Raw genomic sequence first — 17,247 nt, 5'->3', positions numbered from 1 at the left:
CCTCATAAGTTAAGACCAGAGACATAACCCCTGACATATACCCATCACACCTGTTAGAGAGAATGACAGCAGATTGGAGGCTTAGCTAGGTGTCTGTGAATAACAGGCCCTCAATACATTTTTATTAATAAATAAATAAATAAATGAATGAATGAATGAATGAATAAGTGAGTGAGTGAGTGAGTGAATAAGGGATGAATGGATGGATGGATGGATGGATGGGAGCACTGTGAGAATAGGAATTCAGTCTTCCTCTTTTGTATATCTGCTTCCAAGAAGATAAGACCCATCTATACAAGAATGAAGAGAAACACTTAAGATATTGCTGTGAGCTCCCATGAATGTCTCCAGGCAAGGCTGATTCTAAGGTGAGGCATATGATACAAAATTTAAAGAGGCACTTATTCTCCATAAATTTTGCCTTCCTTGGTACCTCCCTTGCCTCATCCTGTCTCTAAGGCCCCTGTCTCTATTTTACTAAGCCTAAGAGGATCATTTCCTCTCAGCTATTCTCTATTCCCTCACCTCTTCCCTTCCTTGCTGGTTCACATTATTCTGACCTTGACCTATGTCTTTCTTTAGCCTAGTGTTTGCCAACCCTGGCTGCACAATAGTATCATCTGAGAATCTTTTTCAAAAATACCCATATGTGAATCAGAAATACCCATATGTGAATCAGAAACTCCATTGTTGGGGCCCAGGCATCACATACCCATATGTGAATCAAAAATACCCATATGTGAATCAGAAACTCCATTGTTGGGGCCCAGGCATCAGCACTTGTTGAAAGCCTTCAACTTTAACTTGCAACCAGGGCTGAGAGCCACTGCTCTACTCCTTCTGATGGGTGACCCAGTTTTGAGCTGTTTTCTATAATATAATTCTTACCTGTGCTACCCTCTGTAACAACAGATGCTATGGAACAGGTTTCTCTCTACTCCCATCGAGCTCTTCCACAATTGATTAGTGAAAAACATTTCTTTCCCTTTTTATTCACATCCCATTTGCTCTGGAATGAAGACAAATCCACAGAGGCCATACTCAAGAATAATAACATAAAACATAATAGTTAGCATTTATTAAAGGCTACATACAGTCAGCCAGAGGCATGCTAAACTCCTTAGAGGTATCTCACTTATTGTTACATTATAACCCTATGAAATAGGTTTCATATTTAATTCCCATCTTGGAACTGAGGTAAGAGAGGCACAGAGAGATGAAGGAACTTATACAAGATTACTTGGCTAAGACGTGGAAGAGTTGGAGTTCCAATATGGGAGCATGGTCCCCAGGGCCCAAACCATTCACTGTTATGCTTGGTCTCTGTCACTCAGGTGTTGTTTCAGTCATGTCAGGTCATGTATAGTCTTAGATACCATGGGTGTGTTCTTCCTCTTGGTGCAAAGAGTAGCCCGAAGAGTCTATTCCATGGACCCTCCAGGAATGCCTGGCTCTGTATAAATCCTAGACTGACATAGCTTAGGTCACCAATTGGAACCTCTTTGGGGCATATACATTCCCTCATTTCATCCTCTCCACAATCCCAGGACTTAGGTATTATTATCTCCCATTTTACTAAGCCTAAGAGGTTATACGACTTGCCTAAGACCGTACAACTAATCAGTAATTGAAATCCTGGCCCGTATCTGTCAGATAGTAAAGTCTAAGCTTTTCTCTCTACCCCAGATGAGAAAAATTGCTATGGGTCAATGGTCAGAGAAGACTAGTGGAGGAGGTGAGAATTAAGCTGAGATATGAAGGCAGGGTAGAGTTCAGCTATGTGGAGGGAAAAAGGGAGGGATTTCAAACATGAGGAACAGCGTGAGCAATGGCATGGAAATAGAACTCAGTGGAGCATTAAAGACATGGTGAATAGCAGACTTTAGCTAGAACAGGTAATTTATATAGTGCCACAGCGACTGTGGCATTGGAGGATGCCATAAGGCATATTGGGAAGGTTATTGAAAGCCAAGCTAAGGAGCTTGGGCTTTATTATGTAGGCATCAGGGAGCCATCGAGCAGACAACTGTTGTATACAAAGCAGTGTTAATAGAGTAGAAATCATCACGATGAACTGGACGGGGCAGCAAGGAGTGAGCCAGGACACGAGTTTGGAGGTGACTGCAATGGGCCACATGAGAGGTCAGGAGACACAGTCTTGGGATGATGGCTGGGAAAATAGAAAATGAGATAGAGATATGAAAAACATAGCAAAGAAAATTCCGCAGGGCATGTCTACTGATTAGCTGTGGGGATAAAAGGAATGAGATGCACCAAAGATGACTCATTAGCCATCAAGTGTCTGCTGCCAGGGCAGGAGCTGCAAAGATAAGTATTCATAGTCCCTGCTCCTATAAAGTGTACTTTGCAGATGGGGGTACCCATAGGTAAACAAGTCGTTAGAACTCAGGTGATAGCTGCTATTGCAGAGGCATCCGCAGGTATTGTTTCAGCACGGGGGCACCTTGGTTCCTGTGGCAAAAACTTAGGACAATTTCAAGCTCACTGTAACCCAGCCATGTGAAACCAAGGAGGAATTGAAGACCTCAGCAGGAGAGTGACATGGAGGGGATGTATGGACCACACTGATGATTAGGGAGAGAGAATAGCGTATACAAAGGCACAGAGGTGTTCCATGGCATGACAATTTTTCAACTCCAAGATTTTGATGCTGAGTAAATTGGTTAAGGGCAGAACAGAAATGAGAGAGTCCAGAGGGAGCAGTTTTAGGGAAAAGATCATGAGTACAGTGGTTAAAAGCACAGATTTTAGAATCAAAAGGATATGGATCCGTTTCTAGTTATGGAATATCAGACAAGTCACTTTACCTCTCTGAGCCTAGTTTTCTTATCTACAAAATGTGAATGGAATTACTTATAGCATAGTGTCCTTGAAAGGATTAAATAAGAAAATACAAATAGAGCACTTAGCCTCAGAGCTGGCACGTATGTCATAAATCATAGATGGGGTTATTCTACTGTCATGATTGAGTTGGGTATCAATGACATGTCAATGAGAATGCCCATCAGATAGTTAGATATGGGAGAACTAGACTGCAACTGAAGATCAAAGCAAGGGGAGATGATCCTCACAGCCCTGAGATTAGATAAGTCCATCAATGGACCTAGATGGCAGGAAAAGAGCAGAGGCTAAGGACTGAGTCTCTGTGATATTATAAAAATTGTTGCTTGGTGCAGGGAGGACTTAGAGCTGGCCATGAAAAGGGAAGGCAGGACTGGGTCTGTGTGGTTCATAGAAGCGAAATGAAGTAATAACTCAAGAAGTAGGCCAGGATCAAATATTTAACCAAGACGTTTCTAGGTGACCTCTGAGAGAATAATTCCTATGGAATGACTGGTATTGATAAAACTGTAGGAAATTTTAGAAGGAGGATAGGTGGGAGAGAGTGGCATGAAGAAGCCAGTTTTGGAAAAGCAGTTGGCCTGAGGCCCCACTCTAGGTCCCCTGTTCAAAAAAATTCCATCTTATCGAGGAGGCCGCATACCTCTTCTATGCTTTTCCTCATCTATACTACACTTGATCTTAGCCAAAAGGCCAAGAAGCAATTCCTCGTCTATAAAAGGAGGATATTAGACATGATTTCCAAATTCCTTTCCAGCTCTCAGATTCTAAGTAGCAGAACAGGGGGCAGGACATTGTAGGGAAAGAATTAGGAAAAATGTGCTAGAGATGTAGCTAAGACTATACCATTTCTTTCCTCCTTCTTTATTTGTCAACAGCTACTTCTTGGAGGAAGGGACATGTGGTAGGCATCCTCCATCTCCTGTATTCATGCCTTTGTGTAACCTTCTCCCCTTGAGTGAGGTGGGTAGAGCCCTAGTGACTTGTTTCTAATGAATAAAATATGGCAAAAGTGATACATGTCACTTCTGAGATTACGCACCGCTGAGATTACGAAAAGACTCAAAGAGTCTGTGAGTTCCAAAGAGACTATGGCTTTCATCTTGCATGTTCTCTCCAGCTTTCTCACTCACTCTGAGGAAAGCCGGCTGCCATCTTATGAGCTGCCTTGTGGAGATGTCCTCATGGCAATGAACTAAGAGTGGCTCCCAGCCAACAGTCCAATAGTTTGTGAGAAACGAAATCCTGTTAACAGGCATCCCCCTAGCTGAGCTTTCGGATGGGACCACAGCCCTGTCAGACACTCCACAGCCTTGCTAGAGACCTTGAGGCAGAGACGCCCAATGAGGTTGTTCTTGGATTCCTGGATTCCACAAAAAACATGACCCTGGATTCCACAGAAACCATGACATAGTAAAGGCTTGGCTTTTTTAAGCCGCTAAATTTTGAAGGGAATTTGTACACAATACATAATTACAAACTACATGACGACCAACAGAACAACAAAGTTGCGTTTTAAAGAAAAGGAGGCGTTAAGTAGAGGAAGAAAAGAGAAGAAGAGGAAGAGCGTTACAGGTGGAAGTCACGGCACATGCCAATCTCACGCTCGGGTCTCAGTGTGCCATGAGTCTTGAGCCCCCACGTGTAGGCCAGCACAGAATTGGTCCTCTATACTTGCTTAATGAAGTTTATTGCGGTGAACTCATCATCGTCACCTCCCCACAAGCCTTAGAAAAAATTTATTGTGTTCGACTCTCATTTACTCAAACTCACTGCATTATTTCTGTTCATAAATAGTCTGCCAATTCTCTTAGGATTCTCAGGAATGTATGCCAGCTTACTGATTTGCATGCATGAAGACATACAAGAATCGTTTTGTCAGAAGCTGTTATGGTATGTTCTTTCCAAATCTCTTCCTTGATCTTTCTTCTGCAGACAAATTTAACTAATGGGCTAGGTGTCTTAGTCGTGGGAGAGCTAGCATTAATTTCATACCCCGTTTCACTTATAAGAACTAGCCTCAGAGACTCTTCATTGTCTTTGCTCTGCTGACATATTTGCTGAAACCCTGCCCAGCAAATTTTCACCTCTGATGAGATTTCCCTTAGATTCTAGAATCCACTAGCAGAACTAGGTGACCTCTACTATAGATTTGTAAATCTCACCCTATCCCTTTTCTCCTCTTCCAGTATTTAATCAAGACTACTCAGCCTCCTTTGCAGTTAAATTGGGACTCGGGTGACTAGTTCTGGTCAGTGAGCTGTAAACAGAAGGGATGTGTGTTCCCATCTATTTGAGGGCAGTTAAGAGTGGCAATGGATTCTCATGACCTCTGTTCTCCTGCTGAAGTGCCCACAGAGACCATGAATTGAGATGGAAGTATTGCAAGATGGCAGCAGCCTAGATTGCTGAGTTACCACGTGGAGAACAGCCACCCTACCCTGAACTTTGCGTGAACAAGAAATAAACATGTTAAGTCACAGAAATTCAAAGGTTTATTTATTACCACAGCATAGCCTAGTTTATACTGATTAAGGGACCCCTGAGCTAACTGTACTAGTCCTCTCCTTTCCAATGGTTAACCAGCTATTTGCCATAGGAGGCAGCCCTGGACCAAAAAATCTCTGGAAATGTAGTCTGAGCCATCCCTGGTAAATGAGTGATCACTGCTGATGAGAGTCTGTATCCTTAACAAAGATGAAAAGGCCATCAGATGAATATGTGTATGTGGAGAGTGGGGAGGGAGGGTAGGTAATTGGCTTCAGGGATGGCTGGAACTGGTCACTCCCACACCAGGAGGTCATTCTCCATTCCACCTTCATTCTCTGCTTCTTTCAGGTGTGGGCATCATTCTGTCAGACTAATTTTTCTGCAAAGTTAAAACATGTGCTTCAAGCAGTCTGGGACTCATTCTTACAGTTAGTGGATGGCTTCAAATGACAGATATTTTATTCTCTCACAGTTCCGGAGGCCACAAGTCAAAAAATCAGTATCACAAGGCTGAAGTCAAGGTGTTGGCTGGGCCACGCTACTTCTGGAGGCTGTAGGGAAGAATCTGTTCCTCGCCTCTTCCAGCTTCTGGGGGCTGCTGGAATTCCTTGACTCCTAGTCGTGTGACTCCAGTCTCTGCCTCGGTAGTCACATTGCCTTCTCTTCTGTCTGTAGTCAAACTTTTATCTGCCTCCCTCTTACAAAGATACTTGAGATTGCATTTAGAGGCTTCACGAGGATAGTCCAAGAAAATATCTCCAACTCAAGAGCCTTAAATTAATCACATCTGCAAAGGCTTTGCCATATAAGGTAATATTTACAGGTTCTAAAACCTTTGGGGGGCGGGCATTGTTCAGCCTACTACACCTGGCTAGGAGGACAGAGTCAGTTTGTTGCCTGAACAATGAAGAAGAGATTGTACAGTGATAAAAATGATAAAGGCCCATAACCATTTTCCTCCTCAGTGTCTGTCCCTACAGGCCACGACCATGGGTTTGGAAGGATGCTCCTCTGCTGGTTGGATAAAGGTAGTGGCAAAGTCAAAGGAGAGAAGTGGATGGATTCGAACTCTACTTAATAGGTAAAATCAACAAAATCTGATGATTAATTAGATCAAGGAGGAGAGATATCAAGATATAACTCCTGGGTTCTTAATTGAGTGTACAGTGGTGCCATTCACAGGAATAAGTAACACACGAAAAGCACCAGGTATGGTAAGGAGCATGGGAATGCAGGGGAAGGTGATACATTCCAGCTTTAGACATATTAAGTAGAAGGTGAATATAAGGCAGCCAAGCTATATGGAGAAGATAAGTGGGCACCTAGAGATACGAGTGGATCTCTAGAGGTCAGAGGTGGAGATAGACGTTTCTGTCATAGCTTAGAGTTGGCTGTCAATGATGCATGCATATGGGAGAGAGCACCTAGCGGGAAAATGAGGGAGAAAAAGAATTTATTTTATTTTAACAAACACCTTTCTTGTGGCAAGTCTGTCTAGGTACTTGGAATACAAAGATGAATAAGACATCATGCCTTGGGTTTGTTAGATAATTAGTTACAGTGAGAGATATATATAGTAACAGACACCTGCCTAGGTAGAGGGGAGGGTGTGATCATCTCTGTAAGTTAGTAGCGGCATCCAGTGTCCGTAAACCTTGGCCCATGACCATCATAAGAGCCCCTCACTCACCATGCAATATCCTGTCTTCCTCGAGACTTTAGCATTCCTCTTCACAGTCATCAACCAGCCTCGGGATGAGGCTTCTTCTGCCCTTTTCACCCAGTCTTTGCAGACACAAACTCCACTCTTTTGCATTCCGTGAATCTGTTGCTGCTATGGAAATCTTTCTCTCAGCTTCCTCAGGCAACGCTCCTAACCAAAACTTTGCAGAGTTGTAAAACTTTTAACTCGGGCAGGCCTCATTGGAAAAGTGAAAGTAATCAACTCACTGCATTACACAGCTGTCTCCATTAGTAATGAAATCCTTCTATTACAAGGGATTCATTTAAAACATGTTATTAAACAGATCAAAATGAGCAATAGCAATGAAATTCATTAAAATGCAAGGCATATGAGAAAACAGCTTTCCTCCTGAAATAAGAGAAATCTGAAAGTTACAACTGGATGATTCCGTGTGAGAGGAAAATGAGAGTGATGTGCCACAAAGAACGACGGGGGACAGGGCTGCAGCTTGAAATGGTGACATTCACCCAGGAGGAAGCCGGGTGCTGAAAAGAACAGCCCCTGCTATGACCTAGAGAAAAGGGCCTAGGAGCTGGGTAGGGATGGATGCAGAGACCTGGAAAAACCCAGCATGAGACAGGCTCTTCAGTCCTGCAGTTATATAGAGTAATAGTGGCTAATATATGTTGAGTGCTTACCATGTGTTACCATATTGCCAAGCTCTTTACTTGCACATCTTATTTAATCCTTACAACGACCTATGAAATAAGTAATATTATCACCCCCATTTTACAAACAAGGAAACTGAGCCTTACGGAGATTCATATCTTGCCCAATTCACACAGGTAGTAAAGGCTAAAAATGAGATTTGGAATTTGAACCCATTTCTGTCTGACTTCAGAGCATGCTCTCCTAACCATTATGCTATGGGGGGAAAGCTTAATGTAGTGACAGGTACAGCCCTGCTCTTCGGGGATTTTTGAGAGCATTGAAAGTACGAATAAGATTTATGGATTTGAAATGCAAACAACCTAGTTATTAAAGGAGTGTGGGTCCCAGCTAGGAGGGGGTCTCAGGTTCAATACTCTAGGGATTCAGATTCGGTTGGGCATGCCTCAGGACTGAGTCTATGGGCACAAAAAAGCAAGGAACCTTACAGAAAGGAACTTACCCTGAGCACAGAGAGAACTATTCTTTCAAGGTCAGTGATCTGCCCTTGGCAGGACAGATACAGCATGGCGTGCATCTCTAATAATGCCCACTTGTCTGTTGTCTTCCCCTCTCCTTGAGCTGGGAAAGCCTGGGGAAACAGGTTATTAAAGTGCAATTTGGAATTTTAGCTTCTCAAGTGTGGATGACAGCTAGAAGTTGATACCTCCCCGCAACATCATAATTCCTCCCATATCACTCGTGCCAAATAGTTCAAGTAAAAGAGAGTCCCATCATCACAGGGCAGCTCATCCCCCTGGTGAGTAGCATTGACTTATAAGACATTTTTTCTTATGTAAAGCCGAAATATGTCTGGCTGACCTGGCTGACGCTTTAACCAATTAACATTGATTCTGTTCATTAGCCTCACAAAATCACTCTTCAGTGTGACAAAACTGGATATTTGCAAAAGGTAGTCATGTTTCTTCTCCAGTCCCTACTCCACAGGGGAACATTCCTCCAGTTTCTTGGATTTTGGTGCCAACAGTATCAGGTCCCTTTTCTTGGGACATGGACCACTTTGTCAATGTCTCACTTCAAAGGTTGGGACCAGACATGAGCATCACACCCAGATGCTGTCAGACCAGAGACAAGTCCAACAGGACCATCACTTCCTACTAGGACCTCTACTTTTAATGATGCACACCCAGTTTCTATTCCTAACAGCCACACTACTCTCTGGTTCATATCTAACTCACTCCTGAGTAAATAAGCCTTTGCCTCCACACGCTTCTGTGTCACACCACTCCCTTTCAATCCCCGTGCAGTCAGTTTCTGGACCCAAAATTAATCTCTGCTAAATGAGTTGACCCTTTGTTCCAACTTATTGTAATTATTTTGGATCCTGTTTCTGTCATCCGACATAATCATCATTCCTGCCACTGTCTTGTCATCTGCAAATCTGATGAGCAAAACCTCATTGTATTTTTCTGAGTCATTGACAGAAACATGGGATTTTTCGGGCCAAGAATAGAGGCCTGGGGTGGGGCACTGATGCTAGCTAAACTATCTCCAGATGTCTAGACATTGAGACATGAAAGAATTGACCCACTGTCAAACTCACAAAAGGGCAAACCATGAATCAAAAGGTCAGTGTATTATTGATGTTGGGATGTGTTTCTGCCACGAAGCCCGCAATTGCCAGTCACTTCACGACAATTTCCTATGCATCCGTTTCTTGGCATCGGCAACCTGTGAAGTACCCTCTACTCTCAGAAGGCAGAGGCTGAACATGTTGTCCTCAAATGAAAAAGAAGTGACTATGCTTAAGAAATATTTCCATGAAGACAAGTTAGCATACATGGACATCCTGGGCACAGTGGCAATTCCAACATGGCCTAACCCTCAAGCTGCCTAATGAAAAGAAAGATACTAATCAAGTAATGTCTAACCTATGCTATAAGAGCTCTCATAGAAGGGTGGCAAATTACTGTGAGACCCTACATGGGAGATACTAACTCTGGAGAGGAGACTTCTAAGAACTTCACAAAAAGATGACATTCAAACTAGGTCTTGAAAGAGGAATGGGAGTTTGCTCTGTGGAGAAAGCGGAAAAATACTCTAGGCAGAGGGAACTGCAGGCACAAAAATGTGGACCAGAGAGAGACATGGCAAGTCTGAGAAACAGCAAGAAAGCTGAAAATAAGTAGAAAACAAGGCTAGGAAATAATTTGTACTCATCTGCTTCAACTTTTGTTGGGCTCCTAATGTATACTGAGTATTGTGTTTAGTTCTGGGGGATAAAAATGGCACAGCCCCTGCCTCAGAGAGCTGACTAGTTGGGTGGACCTGCGCAAGTTACTTATCCCCTCTGAGCCTCAATGTCCTCCTCAGTAAGACAAAGATAACCAAACTCATGTTATAGGAGATTGAAAGACACAATGTTGGTAGAGTATTAGGTACAATGCCTGACACATAGTAGGTATGCAGGGCAAACACATAGTGGGAGCCTCCTATTTTCCTTACGTGAGGTCACATGGTATGGGGCTGAATTTCTGTGGCTCCATCACTTGAGTTTGTAGTCTCCAAGATACTGCTTTTGATAAAGCCTCGTGCTGCTGAAAAGATTGTTCGGGGGCCTGGAGACACATCTTTCCTCGCATTCTGGTAGAGCGGCTTCCCATCCAAGCCGCACTCCAGTGTCTCTGGGAAGGATCCAACTTGGTGTAAACTTTCATCATCGTTGACCTTTCATTCACCTGGAAAGAAGGTTCCTGTTTTCAATTCATGTCTTTTTGCATCTCGTTTTGGGTCCGAACTGGGCCTGGCCCAGATGCATGTCCCAGGTTGAGATAGATTCTGAAAGGTGCTGAGACAGGAATTAGACTACCCACTGAGGACATTTATCCCATCTTGAGTGCTGGGAGCAAGTCTAATGCAGAGACGGAGCCCAGTGTCGGACAGAGCAAGCAACCAACGGCAGTGTTAGAACTGCACAAGCATTCAGCACCAGGAGGCTCAACAAAGGGTTAACACAGGGCCCCACAGCAAAGAACTAAGGGGTGCTGAGTACCTACCATGTGTCAATTAAAATATATATTACAAAACATTTCTCGAAATCTTATGTGTCAGAAACAGCATCAAGTAGTTTATATACCTCACTTCAGTGCATCCTTATACTAACTCTAGGAACTGGGAACAGTACTGTTTCCACAAAGGAATCTAAGACTCAGAGAATTTACGGGATTTGCTAAAGGCCATTCAGTTAGTATACAGTGCAGTCAGGATTTGTGCCTGGGCCTGACTTTGCCGTGACTCTTGCTTTATTATCTTTTACGATCATGGATATAGCTACCATATTTTGAATACCTTCTATGTGCCAGTCACTGCACTCAACTCTTTCCATGAATCAGCTCAGTTTCTCCTGAATGAACTACCAGGGTGGTGTTATCATCACTAGCCTCACCTTACCACTGAGGAATGTGGGAGGGACGGAGAGCTGCAGTGCCTCACATACCAGAGGCAGCAGAGTCGAGTTAGAACTGTCTGACTGCAGAGCCAGAGCTGTCCCTATCCTCCCAGATAAGAGGACGCAAGAGCAGAGAGTCTGATGAAGGAGGCCTGTGGCCAGTTGGACCCACAGGGGGAGAGAGGAGCCAAGGTAGGTCCTTCTTCAGCCTTGGGCAGCATAGTTACAGTCTGTGAGGCTGCCCCTGGATCCCTCATCAAGGGCGCAAACATCCCCTTGCACTGCAGGAGGCCTGAACATGGTCTGCACTGAAGAACGGGTCCAGCTATGGGATTCAGAGGCGGCAGCAGCTGGAACAAGCAGAGTCCCACCTACCAGGCCATGGCCCAGGGAGAGTGTGACGCAGCTGACCCAAGCAAGTCAGGATTCCTCGTTTTATAAAAAGGAGAGATCCCGCCATGGCGTTGCCAGTAAAACCATGGCAAGCTTTGGTTTCAGAGCTAATAAATGCTCTCTGAACAACTCTCGTGCCTGCTAGAGATGGAATAAGGATTCTTCACTTTGTTCTTTATAGACAAGGAAAGTGCAACCCCCCACTAAGTGTTGTTACAAGCCTCCTGCTGGGAAAAGCCACAGGTCTCCCTTTCCTGGGCCCCAAACCCTGCCATCTGGAACTGTGAACAGTGATTCCAGCTCTTCTTTAAAATACACATCTGCTTCTACAGGCCTTTCCTTGTTCTGTTTTTCCTCACTGGAGCAATTCTGGGCAAGTGTGCAGTGTGGGTGCTCAGCAGCAAGAGCACGATGCAGCTGGCTCAGAGGTTTGAGGGGTATCAACGTATCAACCACCGGGGTGGCATGCCATCTACTTGCATGGGGTTGGGGGGGGGGTACCGTACTCCTCAGAGGCCAAATTGATGCCCAGGGCTGGCAATCTACAGAACAGCCGCAATTATTAGGGAAGGACTCCTTCACCTCTTCTTCAGTGCAGACCCATAGTCAGTCCTCCTGCAGTGTAAGGGCTCTTTGGGGACATTTATTTATGCCCTTGATGGAGGGTCAAGGGGACAGCCTCACAGCCTGTGACTATGCTGTCCCAGGCTGCAAAAGGACTGATCTTTGAAAGCTGGTGACTACTCTCCAGTGCTGGATGCCTGCCACTCTAGGAATTTAAAATTGACAGCTTGGCCCAGACTCTGGAGGAAAGAATATGGGTTCTGGATGCAAAAGCATCTGGACACAGATGGGGCTCTGTCATGGCCAGCTGTCCAAGGGTAGGCATGTTACTTAACCTCCCCGAGCCTGTTATTTTTTTCTCTTGTATAAGATAAAGCTATCACTTTCTGCCTCAGAGATGGAATTTAAATAGCATGCACATAGGGTGCCCAGCATAGAGCAGACACCTAATCAGTGTTTATGGCATCATCATCATCATCATCATCATCATCATCATCATCATCATGTATATGATGAGAATCGATGTGACCAATTCTTAACAAAGTCCTACTATGGACCTAGTCTGTGCAAGACACTCAATTCCTACTATGTGCCAGACACTAAAGCCAAGTTTTGATGACAATGAAGGAGATGGATGTGGAGTTGGTTAAATTGGTTTGTCCTCTTTAAGCCCTGTCTTCAGCTACAAGCCACAGGGTCCCTTTCTCCAGTCACTTCCTCATCACCCATGCCCTTTATTAGCCACAGCAAAATTCATAGCAGCCGTAACTCATATGTGTGCCACGGTTGATCATCTAAAAGCTGTTTAATGTAGATCACCTGGATGGTCTTCATAATATTCCTGGGAAGAAACTAGAGCAGGTTCGATTGTCTCCATTTTGTAGGATGCCCTAAAGGAGCATCACAAGGTGCAAGAGGGAGGCAAAGGTGCAAGAGTGTGAGGCTTGAAGTGTGTAACAGGAGCCCCCGGGCAATGTTTGAACATCAGGGCGTGGGAATTCTCACCCTCTGAACAGGTCCCAGGTGCTAGAAGTCCTGTAGAATTGGGGTACCTGGGAGACCGGTTGTGTGTACAGTGCAGGAACCAAAGAGCTTTCTGATCGCTGATGAAGGAAGGAAGACATTTCCTGAGTCCCAGACACTGTGCTTGGCGCTTTGCTTGCTGAACTCAGCGAACCCGCGTGGCCGCCAGCGTGTCACAAATAAGCATCAACCTCATTTTACAGATGAGAAAAACTGAGACTCAGGAAAGGTAAGTAACTTGACCTGACACAGCGAGTGAGCCAGGATTTGGAGGCAGGTGTGCTAACTAACTCCAAAGTGTGACTAGTCAGAGGTGCCACCACGCAGCTTCCTCAAACAACCACGACCACTGCTGAAGACGGCATGGTTATGTGTCCTTTGCTCTGGTCCAGTCACTGGCTGAGTGCTTTGAACACATTATCTCATGTAATGCCCCCAATAACCCTCAAATGCTAATACATCTGGAGATTTTTTTTTTTTTTACAGTCACAAAGCACTCTTTCTCAGTTATTGGTTATCATTTAATTGTTCTACAAACCCTGGAAATAGTAGGAAAATGAGGCCCAGAGAGGTTAGAATTACCCAAAGTCCTATGTAAGGACTTCCACCCTCTAAATCCCTTTTCCATTCTGCCATGTCAGACTGCTCCTTCAACTCCCTTCTTCCCCGCTCTTCCTTCCCGGATCCCATGAAGGTCATTGCCATTTCTCAGATGGGAAAAATTAAGGTCCAAGAAATGAAGTCATCGCACAGCCCTAGAGAAATAGAAATATCTACCGACATGAATAATTACTAAGACCTAACACTTTTCTGAGGCTCGTTGCCATCCTGCCATTTCGTTTCCAATCACTGGTAATTTAAAATCATCCCCCGGAAGAGTATAGTGGATAAAGAGGATAAAATATATGGTAGCTGAAGGAAACTGGACTTTGGGTGGTAAATACATGATAGAATATACATACGTCGAATTACAATGTACACCTGAAAATTATAGAATTGTATTAACCAATGTTACCCCAATAAACGTAATAAAAAAAAAAATCATCCCCACCAAGAAGAGCCTTCTCCATAATTCAATTTGCTGTGCATATTGTCAGTTCAAACGCCCTGCCTCTCGAGGGAGCTCTATCCACATGCTTGGGGAACCAGAGAGTGATGAGCAGAGCATGAACTACCCAGCGTAGAGCCAGACAGGAAGAGGGCGAGGTGGAGGAGAGTCCTAGTCATGCCCTTGGCCAGCAGACAGACCTATCATTCATGGCAGAGCTGTGCAGCTGCCAGCCCTCAAAGCCAGCTGAGACAGCCTCTGGGGTTCAGAATCCAGATGATCTCTGTCTGGGAATTCACTAAGTAACAGAGGGAAGAGGGTTCCCCTTATCACCACCTAAGTTTTTCTGCCAAAGCTGATGGCCATAATGCCTGCCAGCAGGGAGGAGAAAGGGAAGGAACGTGTGCAGCACATCTGTGTGTCGTACCCACGATATGATTGCAACGATCTCTAATGAAACTATTATTGTTGAAAATAAATGACTTATCCAAATATCCCATGGCTGAAAGCGGGCTTGAACCCAGATCTACTGGCTCCAAAGCCTCTATGTCATGTTCTGAAAGCAAGTGTCCTATCTAGTCCTATCTTGTGCCCACTATGGGACATCAGCATCTTCTGAGGAGGAGGGGTGAGAGGGGACCTGTTAAGGGCTCTACCCATTTGGCTGCTGAACTGGTGTTGCTCAGGGACTCTGTGTAGCCCCACTGTATCCTAATCTTATATTTTGAGAAAATAATGTGGAGTGATCCCTGAGTTCTTTCCTACTCTTTCAGTGAGGCCTGGAGAAGGCCAATGACTTGCCCAGAGTGACAGCATCTGGAATGACTGAGTCATATGTGCTTCAAGATTAGAAACAGTTCCCAAGAGATGAGTGTCAGAGAAGTCAGAGGTTGAAAAGATGTAAAATGTCTTCACAGAGAAAGGATTTTTTGAACTAAACCTGGAAGAAGAGTATGGTGCCATCAGATTGCAGATTGTACCAAAAAATAAAAATAAAAATAAAACCAGGGGCCAGAAAGAGAAAAGAAAATGGATAAATTGCAGAAGATGAGAGTTCGATTGGGGAAATCCCAGGTATACCTGTTTGCATGGAGGGTAAGGTAGAGAAAAGGGACAGTGCAGTGTGAATGTGGTTTGGACAAAGCCAGTGTAAAATTGGAAATAAGAGGTTGGTAATGAGAAGTTAGTGATAATTATTAAATAAGAGAGATTTAAGGGATTATTATAACCATATTTAACAGTTTTTAGTTTGCAAAAAATATTCTCCAGCTGGATTTATCTCAGGGAAGATCTTTCTACCTCTTGGAACATAGCAGATCTGGATTTGAATGCCTGTTTCTCTTCTTAAGGGTTGTAGGATCTTGGGTAAATTACTTGACCTCTCATCCAAGGTGATTTTGAGGATTGAAAATAATTTAGGTAAAACATGTAGAAAAGTGCCCAGGATCATGGTCCGTACCCAATAACTGCTACCTAAGATTATGATGAGGATGATGATGATGATGATGGTGGTGATGGTGGTGGTGGTGGTGGTGATTAATTAATCGTTCAGATAAGTCAGCTAAAGAATTCTGTTTATAGAGGAACTACACTGTAGTAACCAAGAACATGGACTCCAGAGCTGTATAAACTTCAGCAATAACTTTCTTTTTATTTTTTTTCCAATTTCTTTGCTTTTAATATGGGGGTAGTACTGGTATCTGCTTCCAAGAGTCTTTGTGACAATTAAGTGAGTAAACATATATAAAACATATACAAGAGTGCTCAGCTGAAAATAAGTTCTTAATAAATGTAAGCTATCATCACGTGTTCATTGAAGAGCAGCTTGAAATGGACAGTTTTGAAATGATTTATACTGTTTAACAAAAAAAAAGTGGAGCAGTCCTTCATTAGCTAGTCCCTCATCTAGCTCATTTTTCTTTATTTTATATTTTACTATATTTTCTTTTCTTCATACTGCCTGTATTATATTAACATTATATTTTATATTCGTTAATTTATTTTCTGAATTTCCCACTAAAATGTAGGTCTGTGAAGGGAGACACTTTATCAATTTTCCTCATTTCCATATTCATAGTGTTTACGATTATGACTGGCATATGCTAGGCGCTCAGGAAATATTTTGTTTAGAATTTGATTTTGATGTGTTTCGGTGTGGTTTCCGTTATATTTATTTTGCTTGGAATTCACTAAAGTCATTCATCTTTTAAATGTGCATCTTTATCAAATTTAAGAAAATTTTAGTTATTTCTTCAAATTTTTTTCCTGCCCCATTTTCTATTATCATTTTTCTGGGGCTCCCGTTACAACTATGTTAGACCTTTGACATTATCCCACAGATCACTGGAGTTCTGTTAGTTTTTTCCCACTGATCTTTTTTTCTCTCTGTTCTTTACATTGGATAATTTCTATTTATCTATTTCAATTTTACTGATTCTTCTATAATTTGTAATCTGTTATTAAGATCACCCAGTGAAAGGTTTATTTATATTGTATTTTTTCAGTTCGAGAATTTCCATTTGGTTCTCCTTTGTGTCTCTACTGAGATATGCTTTTCTTTTACCCTTTTTATTCATTACAAGCATATTTTTCTTTATGTCCTTGAGTATAGTTATAATTGCTGCTTTAAAATTCACATCTGCTAATTTCAACCCCTGGGTCATCTCCAGCTCAGTTTCCATTTATTGCCTTTTCTCTCTAGGTTTGTATTTTCCTATGTCTTCAAATATCTACTAATTTTTAGCTATATTCTGAACATTATGATTGCTGTATTATAGAGGATCTGGATTCTGTTATGATGCTTTAAATAAAATTGATTTCTGATTTGTTTTCTCTTGCAGAAAGTAGTTAACTTGGATGCACTCAAACTTCAAACATTTCTCCCCCGTTGTGTGTAGTATCTGAAAGTTTGATTCAGTTATTTTTCCCTAAGCTGGGGTCCTTAGAGTTTGCTCTGCATATATGTAGTTCAAGGGTTGGTCAGCCAAAGTGGGGAAAATGTATAGAAAAAAGCAAAGCTTCCCCTCTATGGCTCTCAACTGCCTGGTATCCCTCTTCCATTTTCTA

At 43.1% G+C, this 17,247-nt stretch overlaps 1 protein-coding gene and 1 pseudogene across 2 annotated transcripts in view; one reads left to right on the top strand and one right to left on the bottom strand.

The window, feature by feature from the left end:
* Window positions 1-17,247, top strand: part of ASIC2 (acid sensing ion channel subunit 2) — a 1,014,799-nt gene that overhangs the window by 653,137 nt on the left and 344,415 nt on the right. The window lies entirely within an intron of this gene.
* LOC111739511 lies at window positions 3,402-3,567 on the bottom strand (annotated as a pseudogene).

The sequence above is a fragment of the Pteropus vampyrus genome, unplaced genomic scaffold (genome assembly GCF_000151845.1).
Source record: "Pteropus vampyrus isolate Shadow unplaced genomic scaffold, Pvam_2.0 Scaffold50, whole genome shotgun sequence".
Taxonomy (NCBI): Eukaryota; Metazoa; Chordata; class Mammalia; order Chiroptera; family Pteropodidae; genus Pteropus; species Pteropus vampyrus.
This window is presented reverse-complemented; position numbering and strand designations above follow the sequence as displayed.